Genomic DNA, 15,178 nt, shown 5'->3' with positions numbered 1-15,178 from the left:
TGGGTTAAAACGACAAAATATTTTATGGGAAGTGTCTTTCGTTTAAACTGTGACGAGGAGAAAATTCACTTTGTCGACTCGACAGCTGCAGCGAACGCTACAATGGAGAAACTAAACAGACACTTCACAAGAGGATGAACCAACACAGACGAGAGAGCAACACAGGACCTCAGTCTGCTGTTCATCTGCAGTGTTTACATTAAAATAGAGTCCCGCGGTCACTTCCACTGTGGCTTTTTAATGTGTTGTGGCATTTTAATGTGTTGTGGCTTTTTAATGTGTTGTGGCATTTGCATTTGTGTTGTGGCTTTTTAATGTGTGTTGTGGCATTTGCATTTGTGTTGTGGCTTTTTTGAATGTGTTGTGGCTTTTTAATGTGTTGTGGCTTTTTAATGTGTTGCGGCTTTTTAATGTGTTGCGGCTTTTTAATGTGTTGTGGCATTTGCATTTGTGTTGTGGCTTTTTAATATGTTGTGGCATTTGCATTTGTGTTGTGGCTTTTTGATGTGATGTGGCTTTTTAATGTGTTGTGGCTTTTTAATGTGTTGTGTTTGTGCTTTTTAATGTGTTGTGGCTTTTTAAATGTGTTGCGGCTTTTTAATGGGTTGTGTTTTTAATTTGTGTGTGGCTTTTTTAATGTTGTGTTGTTTGGCTTTTTTTTTTTGTGGCTTTTTAATGTGTTGTGGCATTTGCATTTGTGTTGTGGCTTTTTAATATGTTGTGGCATTTGCATTTGTGTTGTGGCTTTTTGATGTGATGTGGCTTTTTAATGTGTTGTGGCTTTTTAATGTGTTGTGGCTTTTTAATGTGTTGTGGCTTTTAAATGTGTTGCGGCTTTTTTAATGGGTTGTGGCTTTTTAATGTGTTGTGGCATTTGCATTTGTGTTGTGGCTTTTTAATATGTTGTGGCATTTGCATTTGTGTTGTGGCTTTTTGATGTGATGTGGCTTTTTAATGTGTTGTGGCTTTTAAATGTGTTGCGGCTTTTTAATGGGTTGTAGCTTTTTAATGTGTTGTGGCATTTGCATTTGTGTTGTGGCTTTTTAATATGTTGTGGCATTTGCATTTGTGTTGTGGCTTTTTGATGTGATGTGGCTTTTTAATGTGTTGTGGCTTTTGCATTTGTGTTGTGGCTTTTTAATGTGTTGTGGCTTTTTAATGTGTTGGCTTTTTATGTGTTGTGGTTTTTTTGTGTTGTGGCTTTTTAATGTGTTGTGGCTTTTTGCATTTGTGTTGTTGGCTTTTTAATGTGTTTGCGGCTTTTTAATGTTGTGGCATTTGCATTTGTGTTGTGGCTTTTTAATGTGTTGTGGCTTTTGCATTTGTGTTGTGGCATTTGTATTTGTCGCAGCGTTTGAGTCCCGCGGTCATTTCCGTTGTGGCTTTTTTTTTGGTTTGTTGTGGCTTTTTGTTGTGTCGTCGCGTTTGTATTTGTTGCGGCGTTTGCTTTTGTCGTCATCCCTCTCGGCTTCCGTATCAACGCGCTGCCAGAACATCTCAAACAAAGCGACGACATCTCCACGGAGACGAGCAGGTGGCGGACCTTGTTCCAGAAAAGCTGCGCAGTGCATCTTTAGTTTCTGTGCGTGATATGTTAAACAAACGCTCTTTTCCTGCCCCTTTAACTGCGCACTTACAAACCCCGGCCGTGTAAAAGCGTCCGTGTGTTGTGTTTTCGGTGACAGGCTCCAGCAGAGAATCACACAGACTCGCGGGGTCGAAGGTCAGGAGAGCGTTAAACAGCGAGAGAGCCGAGGTCTGGACTCGATCAGCTCAGGAGCTGAAGTCACACTCGTCACGTTTACATGCACGCACAAAAAAAACGGGCCTGGGTAATTTAAAACTGTTTATCAGAAAACGTGTAAACCGGAGAACGACAGCTGAGGTGTTTTCCAGACAAATCCAACACAAACACGAGTTCAATGAAAACACCGAATGAAACAAAAGGATGCTCCGTTTTTAATGGAAATAAACAGCAAGTGCACCAGAGCAGCAACATGAGACAAGCCCTAAAATAGTCCTGTTTTTCATGTGGAGCTCATTTCTAGTTTCTCCCTGTTGGTGTTTTTTTGGCTGCTTTTCCACTCGTGCTGCTTTGGCTCCAGTGATGATCACCACTGGGAGGATGAGGCCGTTCCTGAACCTACAGAAGCTGCACAGATTGTTCAATTTCTCTCAGATTTAATGTGTCTCCCAGTAGAATCTCTTGGAGGAGCTTTCAGGAGACAGACAGTTCCTCTAGGAGAGCTGGACAGAGCTGTAGAAGATCCCCAACCCATCGGCAAGACCCATATCTGCCCCTTTGCGCAGGAGGAACAGGCTGAGCTCTGTCCTTGTCCCGCAGAATGATCTCCAGCAGGACACTGGTGTGAATGTCTCTGTCCAAACCATCAGAAACAGACTTCATGAGGGCGGTTTGTGGCCACGATGTCCTGTACAGGGCTCTGTGCTCCATTGGTGCCCTGAGCTTTTCCCCTGAGCTCCTGTGACAGACGTGGAAGAGTCTGGAGGAGACAAAGAGGAGAACGTTCTGCTGCTGCACCGTGGTCCACAGCAGCAGTTTGGTGGTGGGTCGGTGATGGTCTGGAGAGGCAGATTCATGGAGGAACACACAGACACCTACTGGCGAGAAAACTTCAGCCTGACGCCATCAGGTATCGGGATGAGATCCTTGAACATTGTCAGACCGGCACTGGGTTCCTCCTGATGAAAAAATTAGAATGCAAAAAAGTGGCTTTTAGAAACGCAAATGTGTGAACACTAAAACTTTTATTGTATTTTTGTAATGTTGTTGTACATTTGTGTCATTTTTGATGTTTAACTTTTAAGTGTATTTTCTTGTAGGACGTCTTTTTGACATCTGGCAAAGGGACTATCGACGCAAACGAGCTCTTATCAGCTTATTCGGGCACATTTACATTGTTTTGATGATCATTAATGTGCATTGTCCCTTTTCAAATAAACAAATAAATGCACAACAATGCCCTGAATTCATGTGTCAAGAGTCTGCAGCAGAACCTGAAGGATAAATGGACTGACTCATGATCACTTGACTAAAACCAAACAAAACACCTCTGGGACGTTATGTTTGGGTCCATCAGATGCTGTCAGGTTGCTCCTCAGACTCTACAGGGGCTCAGTGATGCTCTCAGATCTGAGAGGACATCAATCATGGTTTCATTGAGAGTGTACCAGGATGTTTTCACACAAGCACATGGGGCCACACAAGAGACTGAGAAGCTTTTTTTTTTCAGTTTGAGTTTCAGAAATTAAATTGCCACATCATGATTTCACTTTGATTTTCAGGGCGTCTGTAAAAAGGAGGTGACATCCTTTTGTTCCTAAGACACTGCCCTGTCCAGATTTGTAGAAGAAGTAGAAGTAAAACCTTAAACCTTCCTGAATAATAAACAAACGCACATGTTAAACTGTTGTGTCTCATTCATTCATTCAGAGTTTCGTCCGCTCGATCTGCTGCCAAAGACTGAAGAGAAACAGAGACGCCACTTTCCCCACACAAAGGACACAGCCAGAGCCCGAGGGAAACGGTTTAGTGCCCGTCCGAGCCTGGCATCCTCACACAGGAGGAGAGAGAACAGCGGGTACAGGACTGTTTAGAGGAGGAGAGGAGGAGGAGGAGGAGGAGAAGAGGAGGAGAGAGAGGAGGAGGAGAGAGGAGGAGAGAAGAGGAGGAAGAGGAGGAGGAGGAGAAGAGGAGGAGAGGAGAAGAGGAGGAGAAGAGAGAGGAGGAGAGGAAGAGGAGGGAGGAGAGAGAGAGAGAGGAGAAGAGGAGGAAGAGAGGAGAGGAGGAGGAGAAGAGGAGAAGAGGAGAAGAGGAGAAGAGGAGAAGAGGAGGAGGAGAGAGGAGACAGAGGAGGAGAAGAGGAGAGAGGAGGAGGAGAGAGGAGGAGAGAGGAGGAGAGGAGGAAGAGGAGGAGAGGAGGAAGAGGAGGAAGAGGAGGAGAGGAGAGAGGAAGAGGAGGAAGAGGAGGAGGAGAGGAGAAGAGGAGGAAGAGGAGGAGAGAGAAGAGGAGAAGAGGAGAAGAGGAGGAGAGAGAGAGGAGGAGGAGAAGAGGAGGAGGAGAGGAGGAGGAGGAAGAGGAGGAAGAGAAGAGGAGGAGGAGAAGAGGAGAAGAGGAGGAGGCCAGTTTGTGTTAGGAGTGTTTTTAGTGCACAGGGTTAAAATTTCAAGGTAAAATAATTCAAAGTTAGTTTTTTTTTTACTCAAAAAAGTGTTATTTTAACTCTTTGAAAGGTAAATGTTGGATTATTTACCAGAGTTGATTTGGTTGAAGTTAATTCAACTTCTCTTTGTGTTAATTTGTCTCCTCCACCACTTCAAACTCCCTCCAGAGAAGAACCAGTTTGAACCAGTTTTGTTCATAATTTCATCTTAAATTAACTCAAATAAAGTGTAAAAATAAAGCACCTCTGTGTGTTGTTCAGTTAAATCAGAATAACTCTACAAAGTGTTATCCGTTATCCATTTTAAATCCAATATAAAAAGCTTTTTGGAGATTTCCCCCGTGTTTTTATGTTGTTCCATCATCACCAACATGTCTGACGAGGTTTTAGAATCTTCCGTGCATGTTTCAATAATTTAGTGATCTCTCCTGGGCCCTATTCAAACCCTTTTTACAGGGGAGGGGGAGTGACTTAGCACAGAGAGCAAAGGGAGGGAGGGTCAGAGAAGTTTGGGTGATAAAACATTTTCAAAACAATCCACGCTTCCTGTTTTGCCTCAACATATTTGTCAAGAACAATTTTTTTTATCGCACCAAATTTAGTCAAAACTGGAGAATCACGGCGTAACTTTTCGGTTTTTGTTTCTATGGATACGTCATCGCTCTGTCTGGAATGTTCCACAGTGTGACATTAAACAGCTCGAACTTTACATTTATTACAATTTATAGTTTTATAGCTGGAAAAAATAAAGTAAAAGTTCAAAGTTCAAAGAAAAGTTTTGTTCATAATTTCATCTTATTTAACTCAAAAAAAGTGTAAAAATAAAACACCTCTGTGTGTCAAAAAAATGTTAAATTAACTCTAGAAGAGATTGGACTCAAATAAACAGAGAAAATGTTAAAAATTTATTCTGTGAGAGTCAATTTTAAGACTTCACTTTTTGCTGAACAATAATCAGTGAAATCCTTATTAAGCATTTATTAAGCATTATTTAATACATGATTAACAAATGTATTAAGTACAAGTGAAATAAATCTAAATTCAGCATTAAAATATATATTTATAAATGATTAACTGATGAGAAATCATTAAGAGTTAACAGTTTACTAATGATTAACAAATGTATTAAATAATGCTTAATAAATGTTTAATAAGGAGGAGTTATTATGAAGTGCGACCTAAAAATATTTAATTATGTTTAGTTTCACTTTCAGTTTAAATCCAATATAAAAAGCTTTTTGCAGATTTCCCTCGTGTTATTAGGCTGACGAGGTTTTAGAATCTTCCGTGCATGTTCCAATAATTTAGTGATCTCTCCTGGGCCCTATTCAAACCCTTTTTACGGGGGGAGGGGGAGTGACTTAGCACAGAGAGCAAAGGGAGGGAGGGTCAGAGAAGTTTGGGTGATAAAACATTTTCAAAACAATCCACGCTTCCTGTTTTTCTCAACATATTTTTCAAAAACATTTTTTTTATCGCACCAAGTTTAGTCAAAACTGGAGAATCACTGCGTAACTTTTCATTTGGGCGTAACTCTGGATTTGGGGTTAAACAGGAACTTTGGTCCAGTGTTACTTAATGAACATTTCCAAAAATGTTAAATTAACTCCAGAACAGAGTGACTCAGATAAACACTGAGGAAATGTTCAAATTGATTGTCAAGTCTTTAATTACAGAATGCAGGTCCAACTTGAAAAACCAGAAAAAAGACACAAGGCTCAACTCAGCCTGAAGATTTTTTATTGAAATTGTTCAGTTCCTTTTGTAGTAGTTGTAGTAGTAGTATTTGTAGCAGTAGTAGTTGTAGTAGTAGTATTTGTAGCAGTAGTAGTTGTAGTAGTAGTATTTGTAGTAGTAGTATTTGTAGCAGTAGCAGGTCGAAAACCTTTAAAGCAAACAAATATGCATAATGAAATTAAATTTACATTTTACAATTTTGTTAGTGATATATCTATTTAAATTTTAATAAATATACATATATTTAAAAAATAGTAAATATATTTTTTCATATATTTATTTATAATATTTATAATATACCTTTTACATATTCATGTAAATAGCTACTTTTTTATACAATTTTAAATGACTATATGAAATAAATGTAATATTTTACTTTAAGACAAATTTTAATAAATTCAAGAATTGTTTTTAAATGATATATATATATATATATATATATATATATATATATATATATATATATATATATATATATATATATATATATATATATATATATACATACTGCTCAAGACGCAAAACTCTGGTCAGATCTGCACGTGTACGTCACGTTCATCACCACCGAGTCACCTGACATGCATCCAGTTGAATTCCACATACTTTTGCGTCACCGTATGGAGGCAGATTTCCTCCTGAAAACCCTTCACTCGTCTAAACGCGGAATAAAAAGTGAAGACACGAAGCCACTTTTGCGTCTCCTGTTCAGACGTCATCGTATAAACGTAGACTGAAGTATAAAGTATAAATCACCGTGTGCAAACAGCAGCAAACCCACGTCTCTAATCCAAAAGAAACATGTGTCAAACTGAGGAGATCAGGGTCAGGATTTGCTTTATTGGATTTATACAACTGTAAATGGAGAAACGTAAGGTCGTCACTCAGGTTTTAGTCTTCCCTGCATGTTTCAATAATTTAGCGATCTCTCCTGGGCCCTATTCAAACCCTCTTTACGGGGGGAGGGGGAGTGACTTAGCACAGAGAGCAAAGTGAGGAAGAGGTCAGAGAATTTTGGGTGATGAAGCATTTTCAAAACAATCTATGCTACCTGTTTTTCTCAGTTTTTTATGAAAATTTCGTCAAAACTGGAGAATCACTGCGTAACTTTTTGATTTGGGGTCCGTCACCTGCTTGTTTTGTCTGGAATGTTCCACAGTGTGACATTAAACAGCTCTACTTTACATTTATCACAATTTATAGTTTTATAGCTGGAAAAAATATAGAGAAAAACAGACATTGTGACTGTGAGCGGCGTCGCCTCTCCACAGATCTGACCTGGAACTTGGTCTGATTTGGTCTCAACAAAGATAAAAAATAACAGTTCAATCTATAATTACACATCAGTACAAAACGATAGAAGTAAAATATCTTCTTTAATCAAGAAAAACTCACTTTTTATCTTGTATCTTTAAGGAAACCAAACCAGACAGAGTTCCAGGTCAGATCTGTGGAGAGGCGACGCCGCTCACAGTCACAATGTCTGTTTTTTGAGGTGTTTTTGAGCTTTAAAACCACCTGTGATTGAATAAATGTAAAGTAGAGCTGTTTAAAGTCACACTGCGGAATATTCCAGGCAGAAACAAGTAGGTGACGGACCACGTACCGAAAAGTTCCACAGTGCAGCTTTAACAAAACAACTCCAGAGCTGGATCGTGATGTAACGTGACACAGCGGCTCCGGCTCGTCTCCTCCGGCAGCAGTCAGTGTGTGGGAGGAGAGACCGGATACACGCAGAGTGGTCTGGCTTGCTCAAAGGCACGTGGGCAGAGAGAGCAGAGCAGATCCTGTCAGGTAAATACAAAACTGAACAGACGCGAGAGAAGGACTCAACAATATCAACAATATCTCTGGAATATAATGAAGATCAAATACCAAACCTCGAAAGAGTCCAGATTATATTATTATTAACGTTTCCTCGTCACAAACAAACCTGGACTTGTTTTGTTTGTTGTTCATCTCTCGGTTCATTTTGCCGTGTGCACAATAGTAACACATCCCCAAATGTCATAAAGAAAATAAATCTTAGAACCCACATGCTTTTGTGATGTGTCGTTTTAAAGCTTAGACCTTCTAGTTTCTGTAGATATGTGTGTTTGAAGACACACATCTGTAAGTGCTGGATAACCGACAGTACAGGCATTTAAATATGTCTAAACATTGTTTTTTTGTTGTTGTTTTCCTCAAAATAAAATAAAATAAAATAAAATAAATACAAAATAAAAATAATAAAAATAAATAAAATAAATAATATAAATTAATAAATAAAATAAATATAAATAAATAGATAAAAATAAATAAATAAAATTAAATAAAAAAATTAAAAATAAATACAATAAAAAATTTATATAAATTTATAAATAAAATAAAATAGAAAAATTAATAAATAAAATATAAATAAATAATAAAAATTAAAAAAAAAATAAAATAAAAATAAATCTAAATAAAATAAACAATATAAAATTAAAATAAATAAATAAATAAAATAAAATAAAGGCCCTAGCTTGGGGCATACTTCATGCTACACATTTGTTACTCACTACACTCAATGTTCAAGTCATTGGCAACAACTGTGTAGAATTTCAGATCTGTAGGACTAAGGGTTTTGATGCTGTGAGCTTTTGTGTTTACAAAATGACAATTCGGCACAAGTGACCAAATTTGTGCCAAATGTTCCAAACTGTTACGTGCATTTTAGCTTCACTCTGACCCTAAAAAACACAAACTCATATCTTGGTGGCTACAAATTCCCTTCCCAGTTTATCATTTAAAAATTTTCAGATATCCATATTTTAGCACCATAAACATGCATTTCTATAAAAAAATAAAAAAAATAAGAGAATTTAAAGGAAAAACAATTTCTTCATTATTTGTCTCCAAAACCAAAATGAAAAAAACTGATGATTTGTTTTTTTTTCAGTTTATGTTTTGTGTTTAAATGAAAAATGGACCAAACAGATAACGGATAAGATCAGATACAGGAGAATTGGGGGGAACAAAAATCAGATTTGGGTCACTTCAGGTCAGTCTGAACGAAGCCTTAGAAACTCATTAAAATCAGAAACTCCCTGCCACTCTGACCTCTGACCTCTGCCACTCCAACCTCGGCACAATCCGGGCCGCAAGACGTCTATTTTTGCCGGACACTGCAGCGGACTGTGATGTCAAGTTGACAAAACCACATGAGCAAAACAGGAAATCAGATGCACAGAACTGACAGAAAGAAAAAAACACCCCTGCACAGTCCAGGTACTTCACAGATGTATTTACTGACTGTAGACGGCTGCAGTATCTAAAAGTGGTTTCCAGAGGTGTGAGACAGAGGTCAGAGTGTGAAACGTTTTTTTTGTACATGTGAATCTGTCGTGTGAACTACAGATTCATTTGAACTCTTGATTTCAGGTTAAACAGGAACTTTGGTCCAGTGTTACTTAATGAACCTTTCCAAAACATGTTATATTAACTCTAGAGCAGATTGGACTCAAGTGGAGGAGTTCAAGTCTGTCGGGGTTTTGTTCACGAGTGAGGGGAGGACGGAGCGTGAGGTTGACAGGTGGACAGGTGCAGCGTCGGCAGTGATGTGGTATCTGTATCGGACCGTTGTGGTGAAGAGGAGCTGAGTCGAAAGGCGAAGCTCTCGATTTATCGTCAGTCTTCGTTCCTCCCCTCACCTCTGGTCATGAGCTCTGGGTAATGACCGAGATCGACGATACGAGCGTCGAAATGAGTTTCCTCCACAGGGCGTCTGGGCGCTCCATTAAGGGCCGTTCACACCAAAGCGTCAAAGCGTCCAGTTTCTATGTAAAGTCGATGTGGACGCGCGACTAGAGCGTCCTGTGTTTTTGTGGTGCGTCTTCCGCGTCAGCGCGGTGCGATCGATGTTCGTCCACGGCGTCAAAGACACGTGTCGGGGGCGTCTAAACTCAAATGCAAAGGCTCCAAATAGAGACGTCAAGGTGTTTTTTGATGCTTTGGTGTGAACGGCCCTGTAGTGTTTTGTGGGTGAATGACTCGGCGGTGACAGACACACATCAGAGTATCAGTGTTTTCAGGAGTCCACACGGTCAAGGATCAGATCTGGACCAACATGAATTTGTGGAGCTGGAGGCACCAGATCGTTCCGTCTCTGGAGCCGTTTTCCATCGGATTAATGTGAACGAACACTGTACACACAACCAAAACTACTTGAATACGAACTAGTGTGGATGGGGCCTGAGTTTAGTCTACGTTCAGTCTGCAGGGCTTAACACTCAATTCTGATTTTTTTGTGAAATCTGATGTTTTTTCGAGGTCGTTCACATTTCCAGTTAAATGTGACTTGTGTGTGACTCCAGTGTGAACATTAAACGGTCCAAAAGTGTCCCACATGTGACACTGGAGACACGACGACGTCAACCGCAGCGAGCGTCTCTGTGTTTACACAAGTTGTCCAAACATGGACGCAGCATCGAGCACCTGGAGATTTTAAAGTTCCTCTCGTACCGGAGCCACAACATGAACAACTTACTCGTTTTAAGGAGGAGATTGAGAAGGAGAAGGACGAGGTTTTTGGTGGTGGTGTTTTGTGGTGAGTGGAGATGTGCTTCACTTCAGTCACACGGAGTTTATTAACAATTTTCTCCTACTTCAGCGCAGAATAGTGATGTTTTTGTCGTGTAGGTCGAATGAATGCGCTTTCACTGAAGTCACATGTCAAAGATCAGATATGTATCGGTTTCAGGAGCACAGATCCAAGTGTCCTGGGTCACATTTGAAAAAATTGGATCTGTGTGGTTCAGACTGACATTAAAAGATCAGATACAGGAACATAGGGGCCAAAAAATCAGATTTGGGCGCTTCAGGCTGCAGACTGAACGCAGCCTTAGATCCACTTTCATTTAAAATCCAATAGAATCTATAATAACATTGTTTCCTCGGAGGTTTTCGAGTCATCCACGCCTGCACACCCCAGACCTCCACCTCCAGAAGCAGCAGAAGATGATCTGATCAGCTCATCAGAGGCGTGACCCTGATTGACCAACACACATTTTCACCCTAAAGGTCGGAGTATTGATCGGGACTTTCCACTTTCCATTGACACTCAGATTTATGAGCGTTAACAGACTCGGCTCCTCTCCGGGATTCCTCCGCCGGCTCCGTCCGTCGATACGTTGATGTGATTACGTGGAGCAGCTGGTTCCTCGCGCCCCCGACTCCATTGTTTGTGCAGGACGGTCAAACGCCGCGTCGCCACGGTAACAGAGGAAGTGTCCGGAACAGTCCAGACAAAAGGAGGTGGTGTGTGTGTGTGCACGTCCATAAGTACAGCACATATGGACTTTTCTCATGACGCTAAAATGTATAAAAAGCATCAGGGGAAGTTTAAAGGTCGAATATGACGCAGCGTTGACTTTTGTGAGCTTAAGTCATCTTCTAATTCTGTCACCTCGTCAAAAACAAAGCTCAAAACGCTCCGATCCACCTCGTGATGTCATGTAAAAGCAGTTTTCGAGTGAACAGTGGCCACGTTTACATGATGTTTATTAATTATTCTGAATTAAATAGTTCAGAATTAAAATATTCTCAAAGGAAATAATAATTCGGAATTGAGGTTTACACGGCGAACTGGTTAAATAATCTTTATTTAATACACTACAGTTCAAAAGTTTAGGGTCACTTAGAAATGTTCTTATTTTTGAAAGAAAAGCACTGCTTTTTTCAATAAAGATAAGTTTAAACTAATCAGAAATACACTCTATATATTGCTCATGTGGTAAATGACTTTTCTAGCTGCAAATGTCTGTGTAATATCTACATTGGCCCATTTCCAGCAACTGTCACTCCAGTGTTTTATTGGTACAATGTGTTTGTTCATTGTGTCTGAAGGATGATTAGAAAACCCTTGTGCATCATGTTCGAACAGGTGAAAACAGTTTAGCTGGTTAGAAAAGCTATAAAACTGACCTTTCTCTGAGCAGGTTGAGTATCTGGAGCATCACATTTGTGGGGTCAATTAAACGCTCTAAAAGGCCAGAAAAAGAAGAACTTTCATGTGAAACTCGACAGTCTATTTTTGTTCTTACAAATGAAGACTATTCCATGTGAGAAATTACCAAGAAACTGAAGATTTCCTACAACAGTGTGAACTACTCCCTTCAGAGAACAGCACAAAAAGTCTCTAACCAGAGTAGAAAGAGAAGTGGGCATCTTGATCATACGACCCAGAAAAAATTAGTCCCAACATATTTAGGAAAGGACACGAAAACCAAAGTAGAATTTTAGAGTTTTTGTTTTTGTTTGTGTAAAGACGTTTTAAACCCAAAAAAGAAACCCGACCTGTGCCCAAACCAAAAGTAACAACGGAAAGGTGGACCTGGTGAGCCAAAAAGAACAAAAGGGTGCGACACCGGGCCGACCCTCCACAGGGCCGTAGGAGCCGGTGCCAGCGCCTGTAACTAAAGACAAAAAAACCCAACAACCTAAACCCAACAGAAAAGTGAAAACAGGACAGTCGGTCCCACCAGGTCAAACAAAAGGCTAACGGCTAACGAAAGCTCCCCAAACGATGGAGCAGGGCGAAGCGTGCAGGCTCCGGTACCTGCGGCGGCGGCGGCGGACGAGGAGGAGGAGACAGCGAGAGATTTAAGGCCTCCTGCCGGAAATGAGCCCAAAAAAAACAACAAAAACATAATTAACTTACAGGAACAAAACTAGGCAGAAATGCTTACCAAAAATACAACAATAAAAAGAAAGCAGGGAAAAACCAAAAAGTGCCCAAACGTAAAAGTACGCAACTTGTGGGAGGAGATTCTTGAAGCGTGGGGTGAAATTTCTCCAGATGACCTCAACAAATGAACAGAATGCCAAAGGTCTGCAGTGCTGCAATTCCTGCAAATGGAGGATTCTTTGACGAAAGCAAAGTTTGAAGGAAAAAAAAATTATTTCAAATTCAAATCATTATTTCTAACCTTGTCAATGTCTTGACTATATTTTCTGTTCATTTTACAACTCGTGGTGGTAAATAAAAGTGTGACTCACTGTTTGAACGGTTGTGTACAGTGGAATGTAGTGGCCCGTCTCTCTGTGGCTGTTGTTGTTTCCTCGTCACTTTGGTCTTGAAGTTTTCGTATGAACCCGCGACACAGGATCCTGTTTTGCTCTGACGGAGCCTCTGTTCTGTCTGGTGTCATGTCGGTGTTTTGTGGGATTTCAGTGGATTTTAGGTTCTCCCGGGGGCTAGACTAGGTTTGTCGCTCGGGTTTGGGTTTATATCAGCTGTTGGAGTTTGAGTCGTTTCTTCTCGTCGTTTGCGTTTCGCTGCGTTTGACACTCGTGGCCGTTGAGACGTGTCCCGCTCACCAGTGTTGATTCGGCATCGTGACTTGTTTTGGCACACGGAGATGAACTGTTTTGGTTCTGACGGCGGCGTTTGTGTCGCGGCTTCATGTTAAACCACACAGACAGCGACGTTTTCTGCACTCAGACGTCGCGCACTGGTTCAAGCGTCATTGCACTTGTTAAACGAGACGAGTCAGAGAACGATAGAAGCTTCTAACATTCAGTCTGGGAGCGAGAGACGAGGAAAACAAACAAGCTGCAAATAGAATTATCGCGATTGGAAAATTTATCGAGCTCGTTAAAAGTTATCGTACGATTAATTGATTTATTGATTATCGTTACAGACCTACGTCAAACAAAAAATATTTCAAATTCCAAACATGATGAGACGTTCTGGGCTAAAATCAGCCTGTAAATATTTTTATTACATCCAATAAAAAAGCTCAACCAGGATATTGCTGCAGTGGTAAAGAGGTTAATGCTCTCACCTCGCAGCCAGAAGGTTGTGGGTTTGATTCTCTGGAGGTACGAGGCCTTTGTGTGTGGAGTTTACTTGTTCTATGTAGGTTTTCTCCAGTTTTCCCTCCCACTAAAAACATGAACAATAGGCCCCAGTGGAGTCGAACTCTCCTGAAAAAGGTTCTTAATCTCCGCGGGATCGTCCTGGTTAAATAAAGTCAGATTGGCTGAATCGATTCCACGGGGCAAATACCTGACGGAGCAGATTTCAGCGCTGAAACTGAGAGACTCACGTGAGGCTCGTTCTGTTTTCCGCCCGGAGAATCGTCTTGAACAAAACACCAAATTATAACATAAACAGTTTGGTCTTCATGTCCAGTGTTTCTGTAATGAAGAATAAATCAGCATTAAAACTGTTAACAAAACGATATTTGATTTGAACATGTTTACGTTGTGTCTGAGGACGGTTAAGTCGTGTTTACTTTATGAAAAATAAAACCACACGGTTCCTTTAAAGGCCCTGATATTAAACTGTTTACTTTTACATTTACTTTATCAAAAACAGATCAGGAGTTGGGTCCAGTCAAGTGTTAACGGAGGGAAACAGGGTCAGATTTTTGACATTCAAATGTCTCTTATTCAGAAACTAGAGGAACTATTGAAATAAGTAAAGTATCAGAATGTAGGAAAGAGTTACACTCCAACAGGGTCAAGTTAAACCTGTGAGATTCTTTCAAGTTCAAGACAAAAAATTAAAAAACTCATGTTGGTAACAGAGGGAATGAAATATGCAGCACTTTTTGGTCAATAAATCCAAACAGTGATAACTCTTGGTTCTCACTTACATATCCTTAACAAACTGGTTTGAATATTTGCTTCATATAGTTTTCTACCATATGGTACAAGATTAGGTTGAAAAACCTCTGACTTTTTGACTCATGAGATTTTTTATTAAGAAAGTTCATGGTAACGGAGGGAAAAGTAACGGAGGGAAAATTGTACAAACAAGTACAAGGTGCAGGATTTTACATCATTTGTCGCTTTTTTCTTCCAAATACTTTAATATTACTTCAAAATGAAAGGAAACTATTTCTATAAAATATGTCAGTCCTTCCAAGAACATTTTTATCATTTTAAAAATCATGTCCCTTCATCAACAGTTCAAAGATGGAATAACACAAGATATGATGAAATACAAACATTTATTTACATGATTTTCAGGTCTTTGAAATTTGGGAAATAATTTTTGTTCCATGTTTCATTCATGGTCTGTTTAAAACAGATGGAACTTTAGAACCAAAAATGGAACAGAAAAAAGGTCAACAGTTTGATAAACTCGAGTACATATGTATCTGTTCAATACATTTTTATATCAGATGAATTAACTTGAGTTTTTGGTCTTGATGTTTACTTCTGCTTGACTGGGTCCAGTTTGTTTCATTTGTGTTTTGCATATTTATTCTTCTGTCAAACAGAAAAACAC

Source organism: Boleophthalmus pectinirostris, unplaced genomic scaffold (assembly GCF_026225935.1).
Source record: "Boleophthalmus pectinirostris isolate CB_2022bp ecotype Guang Dong unplaced genomic scaffold, ASM2622593v1 HiC_scaffold_6, whole genome shotgun sequence".
In the NCBI taxonomy this organism is placed as follows: domain Eukaryota; kingdom Metazoa; phylum Chordata; class Actinopteri; order Gobiiformes; family Gobiidae; genus Boleophthalmus; species Boleophthalmus pectinirostris.
This window is presented reverse-complemented; position numbering follows the sequence as displayed.